This window comes from Macrotis lagotis, chromosome 6, assembly GCF_037893015.1.
Source record: "Macrotis lagotis isolate mMagLag1 chromosome 6, bilby.v1.9.chrom.fasta, whole genome shotgun sequence".
In the NCBI taxonomy this organism is placed as follows: Eukaryota; Metazoa; Chordata; class Mammalia; order Peramelemorphia; family Peramelidae; genus Macrotis; species Macrotis lagotis.
This window is the reverse complement of record NC_133663.1, coordinates 153,309,750-153,331,798: the sequence shown is the minus strand read 5'-3', so window position 1 is coordinate 153,331,798 and position 22,049 is coordinate 153,309,750. Positions and strand designations below refer to the sequence as shown.

Here is a 22,049-nt window from a genome sequence, read left to right as displayed (position 1 = left end):
ACAAAATCTAATGAAAATGACTTTTAACTAAAAAAAAATATACTAAATTAGGAGGGAGAATACTTTCTAGCACTTCCCATATATAGCCAAAAGTTAGAAATTCTGATGAGTAGTTATGATGAAAGAAGTATAATGTTTGTGGAATGCAAAAAGTTTTAGAAGAAAAAATTGAAATGAATGAATAGTAGAAATCTAAACCTCAAAAATTTGTGTGCGTATCCCCAAAGTTTAGGCAATAAGTAGGATAAATAAAATGTCTTGACCCAAGAGGCAGATTTTATATCTGTGGTATAACTGTGACTTGGATATAACTAATGACTAGCATATGAGTATGATGGAGTGTATTTTATTGAAAATAAGTAGAATATGCAAACATATGTGAAAGGAGCATTGCTTTTTAAGAAAGTATAGGAATTAAAGAAATCTCAAAACTCAGAGAGGAATGTGGTGGAAAACAATTGGGTTAAGATCAATTGAGTGAGAAAAGAAACAATTTTTGTTGCTGCAATATATTACAGGCCACTCTCCAAAGTTAAAAGGAAAAATGAGACAGAAAAAGAAAAAAAAAACCATAAGTCTGTCAGAGAGGAATGGGATAATACTGCTATTAGATTTCAATTATCCAGACATCTGCTACAGTTCTCTCTGCTTTTAGCCAAGAAACTGATAATTTGTTCACTTCCTTTAATGATAATTCTATCATTGTGGACTAAAGTATTCCACATGGTAAAGTACTATACTATATATCTCACTGAAAAGGAATAATTGGTTGCTGAAGACAAAATTATGGGAGCATTATGAAGAAAGGAACTCTACTTCTTAAAATTTCTATTAGTGTAGGTCAGAAAAGTCAGGTAAAATTTGGTGTACACCTTAGATTTCTGCAATGCAAACATGAAAATTTTCAGAAGATAAGTTATCATGGACTAAAATTCTAAAAGGAAACAGTTTTATTTGAATTAGGAAACTTATATGAATAAAATTCCTAATATAGCCTGTAATGGGTATCCCCAACTCTCCAGACATTCCTAACAAAGTTACTTGAAACTTAAGGATTCTTTGTGCCCACAAAAAACAAAATATTAACTCTTGATTACCTACCGACATATTCTACTTTAATAGTGAGTCAGATAGTAAAATTAGTTTGAAGCAGATATTTCCTGGAATTATATATTAAGAAAAATTGCCCCCTCCACTTCCCCATAAACACCTACCTGCAAGTATATACACAATCATCATGGGGAGATAACATACATAGAAATCAGAAGTAGCAAAGTATTCATAATAGTAACACTTCTGTCCAAAGAATAGTTATATGAAAATGGGCAATTTATCATCTCCAATTCTACAAGGAATCACTGTTGCTAAGGTGCTTGAACTACTCCTGAGTCTGATAGCATCTTCAAGACTTTACTCCCTTTGGTTGTTGTTTAATATTTCTTAAATTTAGTCTCCAACAAGTCTAATAAACTCTTTGATAGCTCTGTTATCTAAAAGAAAGTTGTAGGAATCATGTGGACTGTCTTCAAAGAGCACAAAATATTTCTTAAACTTTGAATTATAGAGTGACACCTCTCACGGTTTGTGTAGTCCCATAAATTTCTCTTTTTTTGCAGAAAGTTCCATAAAGATTGCAGTCAATGTTAGATTTTATAAAGGAAAAACAGTGATAATAATGAGCAAAGATGGTACCATCAATCACAGGTAATATTGCTATTATTATTGTTGTGATAATAATTATTATGACTAAATTAGTAGACCTGTGGAAAATTGTGGATATTACTTAACTAAAGGATAGCATTTAATAAAATACTTTATATACTATATGTTTTCTGTGTGTATTTATGAATCAAAACACATAATGTAAATACATGTATAGACATCATTTATATGTTCATGCATATTCCACATTGCAATTTAAGCTCTTTACGAACAGACTGTTTCATTTTTTTTCTTTGTAATCCCAGTGCCTGGTACATGGTAGCCATGAAATAAATGTTTGTCAATGGATATTTGATTTACTAACTAGAAAACTGTAAAGATGTAGCTTTAAATTTCTGATTGACTAAGTCTGTAAGTTGAATGCTCATCTCCTTAAAATATTCAAGTAAAAAAAAAATAAATGTGGCAAATAGCTCCTTTGTCATGCTCCCTGCTGTGAAAACCCAATTGTTCACTATGTTCTAATTTAAATTCTTCATTATAATGATAAATGAGAACTTGTAAGTTCTATATTCATTTATTTTGAAGTTTTTTACAAGTTAATGTCCCCAGAGCACACTATTAAGCAGCAATAGACATACCAGGAAGGGTGATATTAGATCACATAATGTTTTCTTTTTGACTGTTCAATAGTGAAGCAATCTAGATCCTAGATTTGGGAGACAGTGAGGAATAAATCTGTCTAATGATGCTGAGATTTCTTCTATGTTCTAATAATAGCAGTGGAAACATAACCCTTTCTTTGAGCTTTGAAAGTCACTGTAGCCAGTAGTTATCTAGTGGCAATCAATGTCAATGCATTTTACTTTCCTCTCTGTTTTCTATTGCACTATGAAAGAAGCCATAGGGGCAGCTAGGTGGCGTAGTGGTTAAAGCACCAGCCTTGGAGTCAGGAGTACCCGGGTTCAAATCTGGTCTCAGACATTTAATAATTACCTAGCTGTGTGGCCTTGGTCAAGCCACTTAACCCCATTTGCCTTGCAAAAAAAAACTTTAAAAAAATAAAGAAGCCATAGTACCTACCACTGGTCTAATCAATACTAATCTTTTTTTCCCTGTTTTCCCAATTTAATAAGTGATGTAGTGGGCCTCCTGAAAACTATAATTGCATAAAATTTTAATGGAGCAAATGGGAAACTACTATCCCACTCTTATTAGCATGATTTATTCAATAATAGATAATAAATTGATTCATATATGTGCTAGATCTGAGGACAGAGACAAGAAAATATATATATATATATATACATATATATATATATGTATATATATATATATATATATATATTACCAAGGATACCACTATGGTAATAGACAAATCATAAACACAGTTGCCCAAATGTAGAAGCCTTAGACTCTTATCTAGGGCTATCAAAACTCACTCATTGGGTTTAGTCACCTTGGTATTTCAATATTTTCAAGTATAGACTATTACTAAACAATTACCCTCAGACTCTAGTAGGATGTTGTTTTGAAAGTAAATAAACTTCCTGTTGCCATCCTACCTATTGAGCTCTGCCCCTTCAAATAATTTTTTCATCTATGAAATCAGATATTCATAAGGTAATATCCTCATATAGAATACAATATTTATGTAACCAACTGCTCATAATAATGGAATTTTAGGGTTTTATACATAACAATTGACTTTAATGGTATCATAAATAGTAACTATTAATGTCAATGCATAACTAATAAAATATCTTAAAATACATATATAAGTCTTTATCCCATTTTCTGTACCATTTAATTTCTTTGATGAAGAGTGGGCACACCCTCAGAAGAAATTAGCAGGGAAGCACATGAGAAGAAAAAAAATGTGACCAAAGGCCCAAGATGTTATTGATCCATTAAAGAGAATGTTCATAAATTTAAACTACTCCTCAGCCTATTGCTTGACTATTAGAACTCAATACTCTTTACCTAGCTAAATCCTCTTTCTCTTCTCAACTCTTTCAGTTTACCTTTAAATGAGCATTTAGCCATTGTTGCCTCAATATTATTAAAAGTTCTCTTTATAGCAAGAACATTAAAGTTCATGAAACTGGATATCAGTGTGCCAAACAGTTCAGATCAGCCAATAAATCTACTTGCCTACACCCTGCATTGGGAACAATTAGAATGAAACTCAGTAAGTAACAGAGCTCAGGTTGACTCTGGGAGCCAGAAATGCAAGACTAGTCAGCTCATCTGGCTGCCTAAACAATTGTAAAGGTCCCATTGATTTTTTTTTCTCCAACCAGCAATAGTAGTAAAGAGCAAAAGCCCTTATGAGCAGCTTCAATGGACTCCAATTCTTGCAATTCTTTACCAAAGAAGTCAGATGTCAAAACTTTCAGAAATCACTTAGCTGATGTATCTTGAATATTCTAAATGTCATAGCTATAGTGTAGCAGTCTTATGGAGAAGGGGACGATTGGGCTAAATTATGAAGAAAGTTGCCGCTTCTAAGAAGTCGAAGGTCAAAGAACTTTCTAAAAAGGGGAGAGGGACTAGGGAAAGTGTGTTCAAAGTCCCAGAGATGAAGAAGAAATGCTATATGGGGAGCAACCAGAAGTCCAGCTTAATTAACATGTAGAGAAAAAAAACAAAGAGAATCGTGAAATAAGTCTAGAAAGAACTAGTGTCACAACATGAAGGTCTTTAAATATGCAGTAGAGGATCAACATTTCATGTTAGAGATGATAAGGAGATGATTTGTTTTCTTGAGGAGGAGAATGACATGTTTGGATCTATGTGTTAGAAATATCAATTTGACAGTTGTGTGGAAGATGGATTGGAAAGGGTGGAGGCTAAAAGAATGAAAAAAATAGGAATTTGTTTCAATAATCTAGGACATAAGTGATATAGGCCAGATTTCTTCAAATTGCCAATATCATCTATTCATTAGAGTTCCTAAAGCCCAGATATATTTGATTCTTATTGCAATGCATTATTTATTTTTTGAAATTACACATAAAATCATTTTCCCATGGGAAATGAAATCATTTTAATAAGATATAATGCCAACATTCTTTCCATTTAAAACCTGGCTTTTACATGAAGTGTCTAGAGTCTGAGGCTGCGGGTGTCTCTTTCATTGTCTATTAGCTATTAATGGTTGACATAGAACATGCAAACTTTTGAAATGAGGTGCCTGTAAGGCCAGCATGATTTGTGAATCAAAAGTCAGAAGTAGGGACCATCTCTAACACAGGCAAATATGTTATCAGTATAAGCTCATGGCAAGAAACAGTAGGAAGAGCTAGAAATAGAAATCCCATTCAAAGTAACCTCAAACAATATAAAATATTTGGGAGTCTATTTGCCAAGACAGATTCAGAATCTTTTTGAAAACAATTATAAAACATTTCTCACACAAATTAAATTAGATTTAAATAACTGGGCAAATATCAACTGCTCATGGATAGGTAGAGCTAATATAATAAAAATGACAATTCTACCAAAACTAAACTATCTGTTTAGTGTCCTACCAATCAAAATTCCAAAAAATTACTTTAACGAGTTAGAAAAAATTGTAAGTAAATTCATATGGAGAAATAAAAAGTCAAGAATTGCCAGGAGCTTAATGAAAAAAAGTGCAAAAGAAGGTGGCTTAGCTCTACCCAATCTAAAATTATATTATAAAGCATCAGTCATCAAAACTGTTTGGTATTGGCTAAAAAATAGAGTGGTGGACCAGTGGAATAGACTAGGTGTAAAAGCAGGAGATGATTATAGTAATCTGCTGTTTGATAAACCCAAAGAGTCTGACCATTGGCATAAAACCTCCCTCTTTGATAAAAATTGCTGGGATAATTGGAAGTTAGTATGGAAGAAACTTAGATTAGACCAACACCTCACACCCTTTACCAAGGTAAGATCCAAATGGTTACAGGACATAGACATAAAAATCAATACTATAAGCAACTTAGAAGATCAAGGACTAATCTACTTATCAGATCTATGGAAAGGGGAACAGTTTATGACTAAGGAAGAGTTGGAGAACATCACCAAAAACCAATTAGATGATTTCAGTTAAATTAAATTAAAAAGCTTTTGCACAGATAAAACCAATGTAACCAAGATCAAAAGAAATGTAGTAAATTGGGAAATAATCTTTACAACTAATGATTCTGACAAAGGACTCATTTCAAAAATATACAGAGAACTGAGTCATATTTTTAAAACAAAAAGCCATTCCCCAATTGACAAATGGTCAAAGGATATGCAAATGCAATGTATAGATGAGGAGATCAAAGTAATCCATAGCCATATGAAAAAATGCTCTAAATCATTAATTATTAGAGAAATGCAAATTAAAGCTTCTCTGAGGTACCACCTCACACCTCTCAGATTGGCCAGTATGACCAGGAAGGATAATGATCATTGTTGGAAGGGATGTGGGAAATCTGGGACACTATTACACTGTTGGTGGAGCTGTGAACTCATCCAACCCTTCTGGAGAGCTATTTGGAACTATGACCAAAGGGCAATAAAAATGTGCATACCCTTTGACCCAGCAATACCACTACTGGGTCTATACCCTGAAGAGATGAGGAAAAAGGGTAAAAACATTACTTGCACAAAAATATTTATAGCAGCCCTGTTTGTCGTGGTATAGAATTGGAAATCCAGTAAATGTCCTTCAATTGGGGAATGGCTTAGCAAACTGTGCTATATGTATGACATGGAACACTACTGTTCTATTAGAAACCAGGAGGGACAGGATTTTAGGGAAACCTGGAGGGATCTGCATGAACTGATGCTGAGTGAGATGAGCAGAACCAGAAAAATACTGTACACCCTAACAGCAACATGGGAGTGATGTTCAACCTTGAAGGACTTGCTCGTTCCATCAGTGCAACAATTGGGAACAATTTTGGGCTGTCTGCAAAGGAGTGTACCATCTGTATCCAGATAAGTTGCTGTGGAATTTGAACAAAGTGCAAGGACTATTCCCTTTAATTTAGAAAAAAACAGATATCTTATTGTCTGATCTTGTTACCTCTTAGACTTCTCTTCTCTTTAAGTATGTGATTTTTCTCTCATCACACCCAATTTGGATCAAGGTAGAACATGGAAATAAAGAAAAGACTGACAGAGTGTTTTCTGTGGTGGAGAGGGGGAGGGAAGCAAGACTGGGGGAAAATTGTAAAACTCAAATAATATCTTTAATAAAAATAAATTTAAAAAAGGTATAAGCTCACTGATACAACACATTTGAAAGTACTAGGATATACATCCCATTTTAATGCTTCATGATCCATTATCCTATTCAGGGCATTGATTAGAGCAGTTTTAGTTAAAGGTCATTTGGAGTGACCACTTGCTCTTCACCAAGGGAAAAATAACTACAAACCTATGTGAGTTTGAAAGAATTGCCATAGTGAGGAATCTTACTTGTGAAGTTGAATACAAAGATAATATTCATGAAATTCTTTTTTTATATTCAAATAGAAAATGTTTTACCATCACAATGATTTCTTTCAAAGAATTATGAAAAAGAATACTAATTCTTTCTAGGGACATATGACAGGACTTTAGAGTCAACAACAAAGTTCTCACACCCCCATTGTCTCAGGGAAGACCGACAAGTTGTGACCTATTCTCACCCCACCCCCTAAAAAAAATTAAAAAGATATAACAAGTCTCCTATCCTCAGTAATCTAACCCAATTTAAAACCACTTCATAAATATTCAGTATAAAAGCCTGAGGTGATTCTTTATGAATGACAAATCGGATGAGGCAGGCTCAGGAGAAGGCACTCCTCCATCACTCAGTTAGACACATTCAGGGCATCCTTATTTGAATTTTTAGGAATTTTAACCAAAAAGAAGGTCTACTTTCTGGAATCCTTTCCTCTAACTTCACTTACAATCATACGTGCTATTGACATCAGGAGCAATATTCATGGCTGACTCATGTATATGGTTCATTGAAAATAGAAAAGATGTTTTTAGAACTTGAATCAAGACCTGGGTAAACTCTTTTTTACTTCTTATTTATCTTCTTTAATGGAAAAGATTAGAGCCTTATGCACACTTTATTTTATTCTGGTCCATTTTTTCCTATAATGGAACAAACCAGGTTAGTTATTCTTTTTTACAATCCAATAACCAATTCATTTTATTTTCTGCTCTAATGTTTCTCTGTTAATGTTTATGTAGACCTTCTTGTACAATTCTAAATAGAAAATTCATTGCATCTGAGTTACTGACTTTCTATTACTTTTTTCCTAATCCACAAATTTAATCTTTTTTGGAATATTTTATTCCATGCTTTGCATTCCTAGTATAACAGGGATAATACTTTTCCATTATCAATTCAATAAACAATTATGAAGCTAACCACTAGGTATAATAAAAGAGGAAAAAGACAGTCCCTGCTTTCAAGGAGTTTGCAATCTAATATCACCCTTAGAGAAGCTTAGGATCATTTAAAACACTGTAAAATTTCCCAGGGCTACCCAATCCTATCTTCTCTTATTAAAATATAGCAAATCATTTCTTGGAATCACCAAATATTATGTACCTAACATGTGGCAGTTACTGAATGAGCCCCTGTGAATAGAAAGCTAACAAGTTCACTGTCCTAATGCATAGGAACTTATGTTCTCTCAGAGAGAAAATCTAATATAGAGTAAATGCAAAATAAATACAACACTAAAAAAATTTTTGATGCCCAAGTTTATATTATATTAAAGAGATATTATAGAAGACCTTTATAAAAGGAGGTTATTAATTTGAGTAATGAAGAACATAAATGATTCTGAGAGGCAAAGTTGAGGAGGGAATATGTTTTTGGCCAAAGGGGTAGCCAATATAAAGTAGAAGAGATAAATAAGGAAGAAATGTAAAGAGATGAATTTGATTGATAAGGTTTATGAAGTGGAATAATTTGTACTCTGACAGGAAGGTTGGGGTCAGTTTACAAAGATCAGTAAAACTAAGTAGAGAAGTTTAGATTTATTCAAAGAGCTGATAATGAGTTACCAAATTTATCAAGTTAAGGAATGACTTAGCCTGGTTTGTAATTTGGGAAAATCATTGTGGCAGTGGTGTGGAGGAAGAGTTGGAATGATATAAGATTTGAGACAGGGATCAATTAGAAGGCTATTTCTGTAGTTCATAAGACAGTTAATGGTGTCCTGAATTGAAGGAGTATCTCTCTATGGTTAAAGAAAGGTTTGTTGTCAAAATCATGTCTTTTCATTTTTTTTTTTTGGTATAATTCACTGTGTTGGCCAAATCAATTGCAAATCATACTTGAGATAATTAACATTCTTTATTCACCTTAATTTTCCAGTTTACATAGATATGCCAAATTTCTTTGAGTGATTATGGATTTTATTTAGAATCATTTATACAGCTACCATTCTTTCTGTAAAACTTACCAAATGACTGCTAGGAATTAATTGTGTCTACTAGCTATTAAAGGAAACATACTGTCAGTGTCTTCTGAAATATAATTTTATAAGTATCATGGAAATTTAAGGTGACATCAGCAATTGAAGACTGACTGAACAAAGAATGGTATATGAATGTTATGGAATATGATTGTTCTGTAATCGAGAGCAGTTGCACTTCAGAAAAACCTGGAAAGAGTTGCATGAACTGACAATGAGTGAAGCGAACAGAACCTGGAGAACATTGTACATGTTAATAACAACATTGTGAGATGACCAGCTATGATGGATGAAGCTCTCTCAGAAATTCAGTGATCAAGGACGATCTTGAGAGACCTGTTATGGAAAATGACATCCATATCCATTGAAAGAGCTATTGAATCTGAATGCTGATCGAAGCATACTATGTTCACTTTTTTTTTGGCTTTTTGTAAGGCAATGAGGTTAAGTGATTTGACCTAGTTCACACAACTAGGCAATTATTAAGTGTCTGAAGTCAAATTTGAATGCAGGTCGTCCTGATTCCAAGACAGTCACTCTATCCACTGTGCCACCTAGCTGTAACATGTTCACTTTTCAAAACTTTTTTCCTTTGTCATTTTTCTCCTTAGTTCTAATTCCTCTTTCACATCATGTTTAATATGGAAATGTGTTAATATAATAATACATGTACTATCTATGATTGTTTACTGCTGATGGGGGAGAGAAGGGAAAGGGGTAGAAAAATGTAGATCTCAAAAACTTACAAAAGGAGGAAGTCTGAAAACTATCTTTGCATGTAATTGGAAAAAATAATTGAGAAAATAAGAGAAAAATTTAGAAACAAATAAAAGAGAAAAAAATTAGGATGGCATTTGAGTGAATGGAATTTAATGATATTTAGATAGATTTTATTATTTGATTGATTCTTACAACCCAATGTAGGAGGGAGCAGAAACTCCATCAAATTTAGAGTTGTACATGGCTTCCACTACCCCGGTATCCCAAGAGTCACATATTGGAATATTGAATATACATACTATAATATAATCTGTAACGAAGCTTTAAAGTTTCTGGTAGCCAGTATTTATATTTTCTAGAATAGTTTCTAAGGTGTCAACCCAAAGTAATATTAGAGGATCACATGTTTCTTTCAAATATGACCTTTTGTATAATTCATATGTTTGTAATTCATTAATTATATAATAAAGGTTGCAAACAGTACCAGTTGTAGAGGAGATAATGAGAGGTCATTTAGGTTGGCAGGCCTATTATGGTTCTTGTTTAAAATTGCTTCATCAGCTACTAATTTTTCTTTGGGTTGATAAAGCTAACCACATCTTCTGACTCCAGCAATCAAAAACTTTTAAAATTCTGCATCTTTAAATTATAGATTTCATGAAGTACTTCAAATGCTGTATTTCATAACTTTCAATTCATGGTGTCAATGTAATTGCTGTCTAACCTTGTCATTTCTTACTTCCATTATCATTAAAAGAAAAAAAGAAAGGAATGTGGCCTTATATGATGCACTGGTAAATGCAGAAACTTCTCAAGAATTGAATTCTGTTTGTGGTTATGGTTATCATGCACTCTTTTGTTCTTGGTTTTCCCAAGAAATGTTTATACCTCTTCAATAATAAATTTGCTTCTGAGATCTGAGTTGCCCTTCAGTTCAGAGAGAAGTCAGAGAAGCAGGATAGTGTACTAATGAAGATAGGAGCTAAACAAAACTTTTACTAAGGTCCTAGATGATCTATCCTGATATGTTCCCATTCTTTTTCCACTTAGAGCAATTCAACACCATTTCTCTCAAGAACAAAACTGAAAGTTCATTGAAGACAGAGTTGAAATTGAGTTAACTTCCATTTTCCCAGTGTCAGACAAAGAACACTACCTGGGCCTTTAAAAAAATCCAGAGATTAAAATCATCCACACAGGTTGAACCAAATGTCATTGGAACCTAAGAAAAAAACAAAATTGGCAATTTTTGTTCAGTCCTATTAGATCCTTGTATAATTGCTTTTTGTTCTAATTCTTTAGGTGAGGATTTAGATTCAGCTATTTCACTATTGCCTAGGTTAAATTCACACCAATTGGTTGGAATCAGATTTTAATTAACATAATTCTGTCATAGCAAAAGGGACAGTCATTATTTGTTCAGATCTGATTGATCTGAAGCCATCTTCTACAACTGAATTGCAGACTTATTTTAAGTTCAAGGTGAACATGACATCTTAGGGAAAAGAATTTCATTTCTGCAGGACATTTCCCATTATCAAAAATAAATTTTCCTCATGCAAAGAAAATGTGATTTCTTATATTCGTATCCTAGGACATGGACAAAAGTATATCTTTGTAAAAAATGTGTGCGATCATTCCATGTTAAAGCATAAGGTTAACATATATATACATATATATGTACACATATACATATACACACATATATGTATGTTTTAATAGTGTTCTTTTATTTCAAAAGTCTGTAAAATGCTTATCCTGATAGTACAATGAATTGTAAAGACAATTTGTTACAAGACACCTATTTCTGAGATGATTACACACACAATCATTGTCCAAGCCCTTAAAATCATTACCACACAATAAAAGATATTGTCAATTATCTGATTTGATGATTAAAATACTTTAAATTATCAACCAACAATAAAGAGAACAAAATTCTTCTCCATCCTTTCTTCCCCTCCCCTGGTGGAAAAGTCTAATTCATAGCTAGTCTACATTTTTAAGCCATATAGTTGATGTGATCATTACAAATAACCCACTATTAGGAAACAGTGGAGATAAGAAAATAAAGCTTAAAGCACTGTGCTAAATATCAAACTGATTTAGTGATCTCATCATTTTGGTAGCTTACTTCAAGTATGCAGATCAAAAACCATCCATAGCTGCCCATGTGTAACTTAATGACCAATTGATTTCTAAACCAACAACTGGGACTGAGGATATCTAACTGGCATTTGTTGACCCTAGGAAAAAGTCTATCTTCTCAATTCTATCAAAGTGAAGGAATTTAGGGGCAGGACCACAAAGATGAGTATATAATTATAGGTAAAGAGTTCATCTCAACAAGTGTTACTGTGATTACGATGGTTCAGTCTGCTTACTTGCAGCAAGTCAGCTGACCTGCAGCAAGTCATCATTGACTCACATGAAATTTTGATTCTTCTCAAATTGTGGTGTTCCTTAGTACAGGGATCACCTTTACTCAAATAATCTAGAATTAAGTAGAAAAGACTTAGAGAATAATTAGAATAGTAGGGCAATTGAGTGAGATATACAGAGTGAAATGTAATCAGAAAAATCAAGTCAGAGGCACTGACATTAAGGTCAGAGTTTTATCCACAATACAACTAACTCTGCCTCTCTGGGAGAGTGACAAAGATCAATCAGGAAAAGGCAGCATACATTTTCTTTAGCAGTCAACCTCTAAAAGGAGAGAAAGTGAAGAATAAAGAATCTAAAGATATGTTGTAATCAATTGTATTACATTTCTTAGAGTCCAGTAGTGAATGGATGATTCTTTTTTACTATAACATCTCTCCAAAAGGTATAAAATTGTGGACTAGTAAACTGAAATCCTTGTATTGTGAACATGCAAGTAGCCAGGCAAGGCAAAACCTAGTGTGTTTGTTTTGGAGTCAAGCTCATCTTACTGATGAGCACTTTCTTCCTCAGTGTAGAAAATTTGTAATTGGGTTTCAATAGCTTTGTACAATTTCCCTTCTTAGTATTGAGGAAAAATTCAGTGTAAAATACTGTACCTAGAATTACTGTTGGAACATTTAAAATACTGAAATAACTTGAACACTCTTTCTTTTTCACTAATGGGATTTCATACATCTGAGTCCACTCCATGTGATTTATTATACATATGATAGTTCACCCATCAGAATTGAAATAGTTCATAATTTTTTGAGTAAGGCATCCAAGTACATTTTACTTTATTTTTTATGGGTTTACTTAAGAAAACTCAGATTATTAGCATTATTTAAAAGAGCAGCAACAATAATAAGGATCTTATGAAATCTAAAATCTATTTTTTCTTCTTTTATTGGAACCTGGAGAACTCATTATCAGCAGTGGTAATCTTAAAGAATAATCATCTACACAAAAGAGACATCTTCTTTGAAATCCTGAGTGGCCCCTAAAAATCTATAAGGTTCCTTATGTTTTATGAGCAGATAAACAGATCTGATATAGAAAAGATGTGTCCTGTTTGAAAGGGTCTATTTTGTAGGTTCTTTTTTAGTGAATACTATATGCACAAAAATATCTTAACCAATGGATAGGTTAGATTTTCAAAAATAGCTTGAGCAGTAAAATATGTTGCCTCCATAATGTTTTACCATTTACTAAATGAGTCTGTCATATGAGTCAATAAGTATTTTTTACATGCTTTCTATGTGTCAGACACGATGCTAAGTATTGGGAATGCATAGAGAAATAAAAATAGCCCCTGTTCCTCATATCTAATTGGGGAAGGCATGAGAAAACACAAGATGCATACAAGGAATATGAAAGGTAATCTCAGAGATATGGTAAAAAGCCACTTGTTAAAGGTAGAGTTTCCACTGTGTCTTAAGGAAATACAAGAAAACTAATAAGCAGTAGTCAAACTGAGGATACTTTCAGAAATGAGTGATAATCAGTGGAAAGACTCATAGGGTGGAAGAAGTATCATTATGTGTATAAGGACACCAATCATATCAATAAGCATCAATCATAGAGTAAGAGGAATGTATTAAAACATAAATAATAAGCTATGGGTGTTAAATACCAAATGATATAATATTTAATCCAGGAGGTAATGAGATCCAATAGTTTTTATTGATGGGGGGGTATCATGATCTGATATCGCTGAAATGGATAGAGAAAGGAAACTGGGAGAACATTTAAAAGTCTACTGCAATTATCCAGAGAAATATGAACAAGATATAGAATGATGGCTTGTGTGTGGGAAAAGAAGGGGGATACATATGAGAGATATTATGAATGTATTAGTTAACAAGATTTGGCAGCTGATTGGACCTGTTGGGTGATAGACAAGGAGAAGTCAATATCAAGATTTTTACTATGGTTAACTAGGAATGCCTTTTACAGAAACAAAAACATTCAACAGAAGGGAGAATTTTTTTGAAAGATAGCTCATTGTATTTGTGATAGAAATATCTAATATATACCCAGTGCAAGATGTCCAAAAGGCAATTTGGTGACAGTCAGGAGAGACATTAGAATTGGATATACACATATATAAATCATTTCCTTAGTGATTATAAGTGAAGTCAAAGCAGTTAATGAGAATTCCTTGAAATAATATAAAAAAGGGGTAGAATCTTTTATTCTGTCAAGGACCATTTGGTTATTTATAACATCATTCACTGCCTAATTTTGCTCAAACATTTAATTGGCCCTGAAAAAAACTACAAGATATATTAGATTTTGAGTCCCCCTTGTATTTGCTTTGGTAATGCCAGAACAATATAACCCATGCTGAATGTGTGAGGTTTCCTGCCCCTGTTAGAGAAGAAAAGAGGTCCTGAGACAGAAACATGAGAGACACCCACTATTAGTGAGACTATATGGATAAAGATAAAGTATAGGGCATTTAGAAGAAATAATCAAAGAGATATGAGAAAAATCAAGAGAAATGGGTATCTTGAAATATGTCACAATTAAAATGTAGATTTTTTTATTGCTTATTATTAACTATATTAACTATAAAAAATGGTATATCAGTGAACCTGTCTCAGATAAATGAGCATATCATTTCAGAAAGTAAAGCCATGGGGCAGCTAGGTGGCATAGTGGATAAAGCACCGGCCTTGGAGTCAGGAGTAGCTGGGTTCAAATCCGGTCTCAGACACTTAATGATTACCTAGCTGTGTGGCCTTGGGCAAGCCACTTAACCCCATTTGCCTTGCAAAAAAAAAAAAAAACCCTAAAAAAATAAAAAAATAAAAGGAAGTAAAGCCATATTAACCACATATTTTATGCATTACTGTTGACGAATATTATTGGTCCAGATTTTCTTGGGTAATAATATAAAAATCAAACTAAAACTAACAAACTTTATAAAGAATATATGGTAAATATATTCTATAGATTAGCAAATATAATATTTTGAGTAATTTATTCCCCAGGGCAGATCTGATGGATCAATTTTTCATCAATTTTCACCTTCTAAATAAAAGCTGAGTTGTAACAGACTGATTAAAGTGTACGGTGCTTCAGCTCCCCGGGCCCGCTGGCCCGCTATGCCCCGGAGCGGGCCACGCTGAGGCTCTGGGCAGCGCTCCCCAGAGTCGCCACGGGTGTCCTCGGCTGCGGCAGTGCCCGCCACCTGGGCACCGACCACCACGTTCTACACCGTCATGAGGGGTCGCAAGACCGGCGTGTTGCCCACCTGGAGTGAATGCCAAGCACAAGTGAACCGATTTCCTGCTGCTTGGTTCAAGAAGTTTGCTACTGAGGATGAGGCTTGGGCCTTTGTCCGAAATACTTCAAGCCGAACCTACAACAGAGCAGACAAAGAAATGCAACACAGAGGGACCCCAAAGTGAAACCAAACAAGAGACCCTGTGAATCATCAGATGAAGACGAGCCTTGCAAAAAAAATTGCAAAACAAGATTCTGAACCTTTAACTTAGCAAAGATAAATTTTCTTATATGGGAGATGCAACCGTGGTTTACACAGATGGCTGCTGCTCCAGTAATGGGAAGAGGAAAGCAAGAGCAGGCATTGGTGTTTACTGGGGACCAGGCCATCCCTTAAATGTAGGTGAAAGACTTCCTGGGAGACAGACAAATCAAAGAGCAGAAATACATTGCTGCCTGTAAAGCAATTGAACAAGCCAAGAATCGAAACATCAGTAAGCTGGTTCTCTACACAGATAGTATGTTTACTATAAACGGTATAACGAATTGGGTTAAAGACTGGAAAAGAAATGGCTGGAAAACAAGCACAGGAAAAGATGTGATTAACAAAGAAGACTTCATTAAGCTTGATAAACTTATTCAAGGCATAGACATTGAATGGATGCACGTTCCTGGTCATTCAGGGTTTCCAGGCAATGAAGAAGCTGATAGATTAGCAAGAGAAGGAGCTAAAAAATTTCAAGATTCAACTTAGTATAATTTTTAAAATCTAATTAAAGAGCAAACCAAGTAAAAAAAAGTGTATGGTGCCATTAATAGTTCTCATTTTCACCAAGTTTAATGCCTGTGATATACTTTATTTTTTGACATATTTATAAGTTAAGATCAATTACTGAGATTGTCTAATCATTATTATGTGATGAATTTCTAATCAACAGAAAAATAAAATGCTACCTATGAAGATATGAATACATCATCCTCTAGGATTCTTCCATTGTATCCTTGCAGGGACCACTGTCCTCTAATAGCTTGAAATTACTTTTAAATGGCAAAACTTACAAATAATGGGAATAGACGGTACTGTTGTATTTAGTGAACAAAATATATGACCCAGGGTAATAAAAGTATTTTCATATTTCTGTTGAGATCTCTGGCAGCAAGTCTTTATAGTATTTCATTAAAAGGAAATATATGAGAACATAAAGCCAATTGCAATGCTGCCCTAATAACATTGATCTTTTTTTTTTAGCTTTTTATGCTCTGGAAATAAATCACATTTTTGGAGCACATGCTTTAATTGATTAAATGATCTATGAAAGTTCTCCAGTTTGCCAGTTTTGTACCCTTAATAATAACAAGAATTTCCTTTATAAAAACTACAGTTTTTGATAAAATCTATGGTCAACTTCAGTGTCCTTGAGGAAACAGGATCATAACTCTATGGAGTTGTTCAAAGAAAGAAAGAATATGATATAGTTGCTTTTAGGTCCCGTCTCATGGCACTGTGAAAAATGAGTTTAATACCGGAATCCAGGAATGTAGTTTTATGAAGGGAAGAGTAAATGTTTAGGGTAATTCTTTCAATGTAGAGGCAAAGAAGCATCCAAGAAAATATCCAAAAAAACCCCTAAAAATTCACTTATGTTAAAAGTAATATATCATATATAAGTTATAAAATTTCATTTATTTATTTATTTTTGCCTTTTGTCACACTCAGCAAGTACCTGGCACATAGAAGCTACTTATTAACACTGAACTGACTAGCTAGCTGTTCTACTGATATTTAATTTTTTTAAACAGTGTCATTTCTTATGTACTATCCACTTGCCCACTAAGCATTCTCTTGAAAAAAAAATAAGTAAACTTCATATGGTGCTGATAAAAACACTACCCTATTATCTATCCTGCAATGTATGCAATGACCAAGTTCTACATAATAGAGATTTGTAGTTTTATCCACAACTTCTTCAGTTCTGCAGTGGATATGAAATCTTTTATGTGATTCAGAGATGGCTAAATAAACAAAAAAATTAAAACAATGAATGCAACTTTGTAAACCCATAGTCCTCTCCCCCCAGCACTTCAATAAGAACTGAAGGAAGCTCTGGAGTTAAATGTAAAAAAAAAAAAAAGTAAAATTTTCAAGACTTCCATCATACTTTAAAATATTTTATTCATAGTTAAATAGCATAACTTGATTGAAATATTTTCAAAAACCTTAATTTGAAATATCATAAATTTGATAGGAACAAAATTTAATCCAACTGCATGCATAGAAAAGGCAAATTGATTGATAATTTAAAGAAATACTTTATGTTAATGCTGATGAATCACTTTGCATTATTCAGAATGGAAACCATCATGAGGAAATGATTGTTTTAAGTGGTAAAATTTTAGAGAGTTAAATCCATCAAATTTTAATTTTTAAAATCAATAGACAGGAATTGTGAAACGAGTAGTAAAATATCAATCATAAGGATTACTACTAACCTTAAAGAATAGAATGAAAATTCTCAAAGAAGGCAAAAGGCAAATAATTATTATATAAATATTATATTTTATGTATTTTTAAGCTTGATTGTGCTGGGCTTGTTACTAAACATTTATTACCTGAGCATGATGGGGAAAAATCATCATTCCATACCCTTTCCAATTGTTCTTATTCTCTAAAAGTTATTTTCAAAAAATGTTACAATAGCATAGGATTACTGTTGTGGCTAAGTAATGTCAGAAGGACATATAAGCATTCTAATTTTTATCTCTTTCACAGTCATATTGAGTCCATATTATTATTTCACTTAAGTTGTTGTAGACAAAAGATGAGAATAGATCAATTTTGAGAATTACTGGTATGCAAAATGATACTTTGTTAAGTGTGTAACATTGCCTAGATTTCAACAGGTGGAACAGATAGAATTTCGGGAAAATGTAGTGACTGTGACATAGAAAGAAATTCAATCTACATGGGAACTAAAGGAAAAAAAAATATTGGATGATCTTTTGTAATAAAATATGGTGTAAAGTTTCTCTATGATTTATGTAGCAAAATGCTTTTTATTGGTGATGAAAAACCACCTGGTGGCTAACACCACCTTCCTCTTCTAGGAGAATATAAAAAATTTCATCCTGAATCTTTCTAAAATTGCCAAGTTCCTCACCACATCAAAAGCTGAAAAAGTCATCATTAGAATTTGTCTCCATGAGGAAAAATGGGACATAAGGAAAGCTTATGTTCTATAGGATTATCATCATGTGTTTTTCATCTGTACTGAATAACCATCTTTACAAGTTCAATAAAACTACATTATAACCTTTTATTGTGCCAATTTAATCATTTATGTCACATTATTCCCTCAGTTTAGCATACTGATAGTATTTCTCTGGCTAACTATCTTACTGTCTCAGTTTCTTAATATAGGAATAATAGAAAAAGTTAGTAATGTATAAAAAGACCCAAATGCAAGCCCTACTTCTGTCACAATTCCCTTTAACTTATAGGCAAGCCATTTTTCCCCTCTCTTGAACTTAATTTTCTTCTCTATAAAATTAGGCTACTAATTTTTGTGATTCCTGAGATTCTTTCCAAGATCATTCATATATGATTATGTCGCTCTATTATTAACCCAGATTTTCCTTTAAATAACTGAATGGTTATTTTAATAAACTGAAGCTTCTTTCTGAAACAAAGACCCAGATTTTTATCTATTCTTTTGTGAACTGTGTCTTTGAGTAATTCAATTCAGCAGTCTCCAAAGAATCAAAATTGAGAATCACACAATGAAAAATGAAGGCATGAGTGGCAACATATTCAAATAAGAAATTATGTAGGAAGAGGAGAATAAACTATCATAAGATTAATTATGGAGAAAAGATGATCCATGCATTTACAAGGGGGAAAGATGATCAATGAAAAACCTATTCAGAAAATGACAAAAGAATAGGAGCGGGGCAGCTAGGTGGCGCAGTGGATAAAGCACCGGCCTTGGAGTCAGGAGTACCTGGGTTCAAATCCAGTCTCAGACACTTAATAATTACTTAGCTGTGTGGCCTTGGGCAAGCCACTTAACCCCATTTGCCTTGCAAAAACAAAACAAAACAAAACAAAAAGAACAGGAGGAACACTTTTAGCACTTTGGATCTATCTTATCACAGGTAAAGTTAAGGAAGGGAATGAGTAAGAGTAACACAAGAGAGACAAGCATTAGTGGGTTGAAATCCACATTGCACTCCTGAATAAAATAACCATGAGTAAAGGTAACAAAGAGAATATTCACCACATCTAAGTTCAGAATTGGACTTTATACAAAATATCTCTAACGAAAAGCAAAAAAACAAGCAAAAATATCTAGCAGAATGTAGGACTAGAAAAATCAGAATTGGAAAGAAAGAGAAAGATTGAATACAATTTGATTTCATTTTTTAGAATTGACATTGAAAATTCGAAAAACAGGAAAAGTTATCTTTATCAAATGTTATTTTCTTCAGTATTTTTTGTCTCCTTCACTAAGCTGTTGGCTCAGTTTTCATGATTTTCCCACATCACTCTCATCTCTCTTCCCAATTTTTCCTGTACCGCTTTTTCTTGACTTAAAAAATCATTTTTTAGTTCTTCCATGTCCTGAGATCCAAAATAATTTTTTTTTTTCTTGGTGGCTTTGGATGTATAAGCTTTGATTTGGTTAGCTTCTGAATGTTTTTCAAACTTATCAACATAGTAACTGTCCATGGGTCAGATTTTTTTCTTCTGTTGTTTACTCATTTCTGCAGCCTGCAGACTTGATTTTAATTATTGGTTAAGGTGGGGCCTTATTTCCAGTGTGGAGGGTTCATTGTCTCAAGCTTTTTCTGCAGCTGTTTTCAGAGATATTTCTAGAAAACTACAAGTTTTCAGGGTTTTTTTTTTTTCCCATTCTCCTGATATGTGTGGTCTGGTCTATGGGTGATTCCTTTATTCCCTAGAATTCTGGGGAGGGTCCATTCTCCTCTGTTGCAGTAAACTCCGTGGTGCTTCTGCTCCTTTTTTTGTGACAAAGAGAGACCTTTGTAGTCTCTGACCCTCATCATCCATGGGCTGAGAGCTCTGGAAGCAACTACCTCTGCTGATTCAGTGGCTCCTAAGGTTTGGTCCTGGTCTGCAGGGGTCTGGTCTGCATTGCTGAGGTCTGCACTGGACTGCGCTCCACTCTCCCTGGTGCAACAGACTTTTCCTGCTTGCCTTCGAAGTTGTCCTTTGCAATCTCTGGGTTTAAAGATCTGGAAACCACCAATGGCCCAGTCTGTGACCAGTCTTAGATTACTGTGACTTGCCACTACTCTGAGCTCCTCTTTCACTCAGGTGCAGCAGCAGACCCCCCTTCACCAAGATCTTCCAAGTTACCCTGGGTTGGAAAATTGTTCCACTCAGTCTTCTTGAAGGTTCTGCCACTGTAGAATTTGTCTAGAGTAATTGTTTAAAGGTATTTGGAGTGGTTTGGGAGACGACTTTGGTGAGTCCATGACTTTACTCCAGCATTTTGGCTCTGCCCCCTTAGTAAAGATAGATTTTTAAATGTAGTTCCATAATAACTACTAAAAACCAGAACATTGATTCAGAATGAAATTGTAAGAAGGTAAAACACAGAGATAAACAAAAATAATATTTTTTAACACGATCAGGATTTTGATGCTGTATATTTGCTCATTTTCATTTGGAATGGAATATATGGAATATATGTTAATAAGAAATGCAATATATTAATGTAGATTTTAAAAAATAAAATATTAGAAAATATAAATAAATATGATTCATTTTTAATAAAACACCATTGAAATGAAAAATAAATTATAATGATAAAAGGAAAAGTATAATATGATTTTGTAACATTAAGATATCACGCTCAATAATCTGACATTTTCTTTAAAGATTCTTATTTCCCAAGAAGTCACTTTTCTCCCTAACATTCATGTACAAAACAAATTAAAGTAGAAATTTGATTAAGAACACAAAGGAACATGACTTGGGACTTAAAACATTTTATTTCTTTCTTTAAGGAAACTTGGACAAACAACTTTAATGTCCTGCATTGCCCTGCTAGATTTATCAAAATTTTACTGTTTTTCCTTGCTTCCTAAAATAAATCCAACCATAAGTTCAGGATAATTAGAATGCATGTAGAAAAGGACTCTGTTTTTCAAGTTTCTTTTCTTTTATCCTGAAGAGAGGGAAATAATCTTTATTTTTAAGACACTGCATTATATTGTTAGTGAGTAAAGAGGGGAATAGGAAGATTCAGTTGGATAGTCTTTACACAACCAACAAATTAATCCAATTTATGAAGCAGAATAAGAAAGATGAGATGTCATGTGACTTCAGTCATTTAAAATGGAAGTAGGCAGAGAAGGAATGAGGTATTAGGCTAAATTCCCAAAAAAGACAAAATCAGTGATGCTAAACTTAGTAGGACCAAACAGAAAAATATGATCATCAATGTTTCTTTGCTATGCAAAAACATATTCACCCATTTTTCTGAAACAGAATTAATATCTCTATGATATGTGATTTCTATTTGCTTAATGCAAATCAAT

The 22,049-nt window shown here is 33.5% G+C and overlaps 1 long non-coding RNA gene and 1 pseudogene across 1 annotated transcript in view; one reads left to right on the top strand and one right to left on the bottom strand.

Moving 5' to 3' along the window:
* LOC141491896 (uncharacterized) overlaps positions 1-22,049 on the bottom strand; it is a 69,125-nt gene that overhangs the window by 26,789 nt on the left and 20,287 nt on the right. The gene's annotated exons all lie outside the window — the stretch shown is intronic.
* LOC141491509 (ribonuclease H1 pseudogene) lies at positions 1,001-16,284 on the top strand (annotated as a pseudogene).